This window comes from Camellia sinensis, chromosome 9 (genome assembly GCF_055761805.1).
Source record: "Camellia sinensis isolate YWXY chromosome 9, ASM5576180v1, whole genome shotgun sequence".
In the NCBI taxonomy this organism is placed as follows: Eukaryota; Viridiplantae; Streptophyta; class Magnoliopsida; order Ericales; family Theaceae; genus Camellia; species Camellia sinensis.
The window spans coordinates 79,836,721-79,843,895 of record NC_138969.1 but is presented as its reverse complement, the minus strand read 5'-3'; the positions used below and the strand labels follow the sequence as shown (position 1 = coordinate 79,843,895).

General features: G+C 34.2%; 1 pseudogene; it reads left to right on the top strand.

Moving 5' to 3' along the window:
• The first annotated feature begins 6,162 nt into the window (after window positions 1–6,162).
• On the top strand, window positions 6,163–6,762 carry LOC145799571 (secreted RxLR effector protein 161 pseudogene; annotated as a pseudogene).
• Window positions 6,763–7,175: the final 413 nt, after the last annotated feature.

Here is a 7,175-nt window from a genome sequence, read left to right as displayed (position 1 = left end):
CAAATACAATACACAACTCAAAACTACTTGACTCACTACCCAGACTCAGACTATTTACCCCTTTTTTAGCTTTCCACTGTTTGCACCGTCCATTGAATCACAAGAGAAATTTAGTTATGCATATGATGCATGAATTTGTAAATACTTCTTTTTCCCTAAAATGATTTCCAATATGCATACAAATCACTATTTCACCTTTCAATATTAAACATGGTTCATTCAACAATTATCACCAACACAAGATGTATGTAGAAAACAAACATTTCCAACCTCAAAGTTAAGTAATCACCCTCAATTTCATGTTTTAAGAATCAATTGAACAAAACCCCTCTTTTTAAAACAAGTTTCAAAATTAGGGTTTATAGAAAATTTAGGGGTTTCCTCTCTTTCATGAATTAGAGGCTAAATTTCTTCACCAACAACAAAAATCATCGAAGATAAACATAATTCCATCCTTAATTAGGAATCATTGCTCATCTCCTTCCAAATCATTTGATAGCAAACACACCTTATATATACATATATTTGTAAAATGAATAGCTAATGAAATTACTACATATGAGTTCCAAATTAAAGGTATAACAAGTTAAGGACCCCTACCTCAAAAATAGAAGCTAGAGTGGAGAATCCAAGCAAAACCTCAACCAAATCACAAAACAGTCGGTGAATAGCTCGAATTTGACTTGCTCTTCAATTATTTTGAAGGATCTGAGGTGAATTTAGAGCAAAATGCTAAGAAATCAAGTGATTTGGGGGCTAGGGTTTCTGAATAGGTAATAGAGAGAGAGAGAGAGAGAGAGAGAGAGAGCAATTGGAAAGAGTGAAGAAATAATGAGTTTGATCGCTGTCCCGAATAGACCGCTCGAGCAAACTTTTCATCGCTTGAGCAAACAACATAATTTCAAGAGGATCGCTCAAGCGACTATTTTACCGTTCTTGCGAAAAACAAGAGGTTCCAGAAGTTTTGCAGATCTACAGTGAAATTACTAGGAGCATGAAATCTATGCTCGAGTGACCACTTTACTACTCGAGTAGTCTCGCCTGCAAAATAGTAAACTACTAAGAGTAACAAATCTTCACTCAAGCGATCAAATGACCGCTCGAGCGGTCTTGAAAACTTCACTATCACAACCTACTCTCCTTAAAGAATTTCTCCCCCGAAATTATCATAGTCCATATTCAAACAATTCTTGAGAAAGTTAATTACTACTCTTACTATATCTTATTCATGTTGGATTTATTTTCTAGAGTGGCCCAATAGCCTACATATATCTACATGTTTTAATTTATTTGGACTCCACAATTAGATAAAGCCAATATTTGATAAAAAGTTCAGTAATTAGAATTTTAATATAATTACTCTTCTAAGATAAGAAGGAAACGTTGATGGATAGGAATTCTTCTGATAGAGTTTATCTGGCCATCTTCTCTCCTCTATATAAGGATGGGTGACTTCTCTTTCATATCATGAGTATTTTTCCCTCACTCTAAGTTTTATAGTCATCCTAATTAAGAGAGACAGAGAGAAGAAGGTGAGCCAAGAATAAAGGTTCAACTATTAGGGGTATTTTCTCAACTTCTCTAATTCAGTGGCTGACAAAGGTATATTATTATAATTATTCATAAAATGTACTTTTGTTTTTATCGACATCAATTTTTTTAAAATGATCTTTACATGCCACAAGATCATAAGCCCCGTTCAGTTAGTCCAATGGACCGCGTGAATAATTGTGTAATCGGCCAATCTACTTCAGCGAGAGTCCATCGTTTTTTGTGATCTGTTAGTGCAGCCTTTTATGTAATTCTATATCCTGCTCATATGCATGTTTTGATTTATTATTAATTTTAACAATAATAATTTTGATAATCATCATAATATGATATTGAATTGAGAGTATTGCTTGCCATTATGATAAAGTGCATAGATTAAAAGCAATTTTAGAATTTTGTTGAATCGTTCAGTCTATTAAAGAAATATATTTATTTGATTGTATCACATTAGAAGATTGTGTTTTTGCCTTGTCTAATTATGGACACTTATTGTCTATTATTGTTAATATTTATATATATTTTCATGATTTAAAATTGATACCATGATATAATTTTATGACATTAAATATTAAATATTGAAGTGGTTAATTCATATTGGGTGTAATTCTTATTAACCATTATATGAGATATTCATGATTGTCATATTGCATAATTTGATATGTAAATATTCATGTTCGTCCATAGTTATTATTATTATTATATTGGTAATTGCAATCGCAAAAAAGAAATTCTAGAAATCATAAATAGTAATTTCATAAAATAGTGATTGAATTAATGATAATTAAATAACTCAAATTAATGAATAGAGATTATTGTTGGTTAGTTTCGTATTCATAAAGTTTACTAATTTAGTAGATGCCAAAGTGGCCTAGATTTGTAAAACTTATGAATATAGAACTACATAAAAGAATTGTTAAAAGCGTAACATTAAGGTCGATAATATTCTCAATTGCAGTTATAATTAGGAGATTGAGACTAACCTAAAGGAGAGTCACTTTCAAATAATTATGAACTGGGTAGGGTAATGTAACTTATGTAATATGACAGATTAGAATTGAATACCCAGAGGTAACATGACTAGCTAAAAAGTTGCATAAATTATTTTAGACCTACATAAGTGATTCTTGACGAGTGGACAATAGATATACCTAAGTTTTGCCCAAAGGAAAGACTTATATGATATCAATAGTTCATCATAATTCTCAAAGCTTTAATATGTATATTGTTGTATCTTATTTCAGTGATAGTTCCCACCTTATTGCACTCTCTTGCATCGGGCGTCCCTTTACTTACTGGCTCGAATTTTTCGGAATGGTATGAACATGTTCAGTTTACACTGGGTGTGTTGGACCCTAATATGGCATTGCTTGAAGATAAACCTGCAGACATTAATGAATATAGTACTGCAGAACAAGTTGCCCTTTCTAAATCTTGGAAAAGGTCCAATAAACTCAGTTTGATCTTCATGAAGATGACCATTGCAAATAACATCAAGACCGCTTTACCTCAAACTGTTAATGCATTGGAATACTTAAAGGCTGTTGAAGATCGATTTAGATCTGCTGACAAGTCACTTGCTGGCACTATTATGGCTAAATTGACAGCAATGAAATATGATGGCAACCGAAGAGTTCAAAATCACATCCTCAATATGGCTAACAAAGCTACAAAGCTACAAAGCTTAAAACTTTAGGGATGCAAGCTGATCAAACTTTCCTCATGCAGTTTATTCTTAACTTACTTCCATCACAGTGCGACACATTCAAAATTCACTATAACACCAATAAAGATAAGTGGAGTTTGAATGAGCTGACTAATATGTGTGTTCAAGAGGAAGTGAGGTTGATAGAGGAAGGACGTCAAACTGCATTAGCTGTAACTCATGGAGCTATAAAGAAAAAAAAGGGTAAGTTTGTAAAATCAAAGAAAAATCCACCTAAGAAAATAATGAACCTGGGGAAGAAAATTAGGCTCAGAATGGTTTCACTGTCAAGTGCTACTTTTGTGGCAAAAAGGGACATGTGAAGAAAGACTGCAGCAAACGAAAGGCTTGGTTCGAGAAGAAAGGTAATAAATTTTGTTTGTTATGAATCAAATCTTGTTGAAGTACCTTCCAATACTAGGTGGATTGACCCTGGGGCCATGACCCACATTACAAATGACATGCAGGGATACCTCTCAACTAGGAAACCGAAGGAAAGTGAAAGATTTGTCTATATGGAGAACCGTCTCAAAGCTGAAGTCATAGCTGTAGGAACCTATCGACTGATTTTAGAGACGGGTCATTAGATGGATCTAAAAGACACTTTTTATGTTCCTTCAATTTCTAGGAATTTAGTTTCGTTATCCAAATTAGATCGTGTTGGATATTCAGTTTTATTTAGTTGTGGAAAACTCAATTTAATGTTTAATTCAATAATGATTGGTTCTGGTAATTTATGTGGTGGTTTATATAAAATTATCTTAAATTATGAGTTTGCACAATCATTAGTAACTCTGCATTCGAATATTGGTTTAAGACGTGGTCTAATTAATGATAAATCCTCAACCTTGTGGAATAGACGGTTGGGGCATATCTCTAGAAATAGAATTGAAAAATTGGTGAAGAATGAGATTTTGGAAAACTTAGACTTCGCTGATTTTGAGATACGTGTGGATTGCATTAAAGGAAAGCAAACCAAACACACTAAGAAAAGTGCCACAATAAGTAATGAGCTTCTTGAGATAATTCATACAGATATTTGCGGGCCACTCAACATCCCATGTCTTAGTGGTGAAAAATATTTTATCACATTCATAGATGACTTCTCATGTTATGGATATGTGTATCTAATTCATGAAAAGTCTCAGCCTATTGACTTCCTTGACATAACTGAAGTCGAGAGACAATTAGATAGAAAGGTTAAAATAGTGAGATCAGACAGAGGTGGTGGGTATTATGGTAAATATGATGAGTTAGGCCAAAATCCTGGCCTATTTGCCAAATTCTTAGAAAAGAAAGGCATTCGTGTTCAATATACAATGCTTGGTACGCCACAACAAAATGGAGTTGTTGAAAGGCGTAATCGTACACTTAAAGATATGGTTAGGAGTATGTTAAGTTACTCAATTGTACCTATTTCACTGTGGGGTGAAGCCTTAAAGACTGCAATGTATATCTTAAATAGGGTTCCTAGTAAAGCGGTTCTAACAACTCCTTTTGAGTTATGGACTGGTAGGAAACCTAGTTTGAGACACTTACATATTTGGGGTTGTCCAACAGTGGCAAGAATCTTCAACGCACAAGAGAAAAAGTTGGACTCAAGGACGATAACTGGATATTTCATTGGTTATCCAGACAAGTCTAAAGGGTACAAATTTTATTGTCCTAATCACAGTACGAGGATAGTGGAGGCTGGTAGTGCTAGATTCCTAGAGAATGGTGAAATTAGTGGGAGTGAGAAAACACGAGTGGTGAATTTCAAGGAAATTAGGGTGGATGTGCCAACATTTGACCCTTATCGAAAAATTGTTATTCCTCAGACTATTCCACAAGCTGAGGGAAACGAACAACATAATGAAAATCCTTCACCACCTCATGTTTCACCATTTCATGAAGATACCACCATTGAAAATATTGTAGAACCACCACAACCAGCAATTCTGAGAAGATCTCAGAGAGAAAGAAAGCTTGCCATTCCAGATGATTACATGGTGTATCTACAGGAATCTGATTTTGATATTGGGATTAACAAAGATCTAGTCTCATTTTCACAGGCCATGAATAGTGATGATTCTACTAAATAGGTCAATGCAATAAATGAAAAGTTAAAATCCATGGAATAGAATGGTGTTTGGGATCTCGTCGAATTGCCTAATAATTATAAAAAGGTCGGGTGTAAATGGGTCTTCAAGACCAAGCGTGATGCAAAAGGCAATATCGAATGATTTAAAGCCAAGGGTTTTACTCAAAAAGAAGGCATAGAATATACAGAGACCTTCTCTCTAGTATCTAAGAAGGACTCGCTTAGAATCATCCTAGCATTGGTAGCTCATTATGACTTAGAGTTGCATCAAATGGATGTGAAAAATACTTTTTTGAATGAGAATTTGGATGAAGAAATTTAGATGGAGCAAGCAGAAGGATTTGCAAAGAAAGGTAAAGAACATTTAGCTTGCAAATTAAAGAAATCCATATATGGCCTTAAACAAGCTTCCAGGCAATGGTATTTAAGGTTTAATGATACCATTACCTCCTTCGGATTTAAGGAAAATGCAGTTGATCAGTGCATATATCTGAAGGTCAGTGGGAGTAGGTTCATTATTTTGGTGCTATATGTGGATGACATTTTGTTAGCTAGTAATGACCTTGGCTTATTGCATGAAACCAAGAAATATTTCTCCAAGAACTTTAAAATGGTTGATATGGGTGAGGCAAACTCTGTTATTGGCATAGAGATCTTTAGGGATCGATCTCGAGAATTTCTAGGACTATCTCAAAAAGGATATATTGATCGTGTTTTGGAGAGATTCAATATGCAGTTTTGTTCAGCCGGTGATGCACCCATCATAAAGGGTGATAAATTAAGTTAAAAAACAATGTCCAAGGAATGACTTAGTTTTGCAGTTGGAATGTTGGGAAGATTCCAAAGTAATCCTGGAATGGAACATTGGAAAGCAGTGAAGAAGGTTATGAGATATCTTCAGGGAACAAAGGACTATATGCTCACCTATAGGAGATCAAAACAGTTGGAAGTGATAGAATACTCAGACTCAGACTTTGCTGGTTGCCTTGATAGTAGAAAATCTACATCAGGTTTTGTTTTTCTACTAGCTAGTGGCGCAATTTCATGGAAGAGTGTGAAACAGTCCACTATTGCTTCATCTACTATGGAGGCTGAGTTTGTGGCATGCTTTGAGGCTACAAATCATGCTTTATGGTTGCGAAATTTCATCTAAGGACTTGGTGTTATTGACTCAATTGCCAGGTTGCTGAAGATATATTGTGACAATATCGCAGCAGTTTTCTTCTCTAAGAATGAAAAGTACTCCAGTGGTTCCAAACACATGGAAGTAAAGTACTTAGTTGTTAGAGAAAGAGTCCAGAAACAACAAGTGTTAATTGAAAACTTAAGCACATCTCTTATGATTGATGATCCATTCACAAAGGGATTGCCACCAAAGACATACAAAGAGCATGTTATCAGGATGGGTCTTTTAAGCAACTCTTGATGTGTATGGTTAATCATGAGTGCTTATTTTCATTTGACACTATTTGCGCAATAATAATTTTGTTTCTATTTTTCCTATTTCTAAAAGTGTGTGTACACATTAATTTGAATATTGATAAACAGGAAATGTCTTAACAAGACAAATTACAGGGGCATTTCAGGCAAATAATTACATATTCCAATAATGGACTGGGTTGGTGAAGGTTATCGATGGTGTAGTGCATAGAAGGAAATATGACATAAATGTTATATAACCACTATGACTCACATTGGTGATCTGAAATAATCACAGTAGTATAGTTTCTAATATATTTGAACTTATTGGCTATTTTTAATATTTGTGATCATGTGTCAAAGTTTTTAATGTGGAATCCAATGAGTCAAAACTTTTATAAATTGCATATTTTTTTGGAA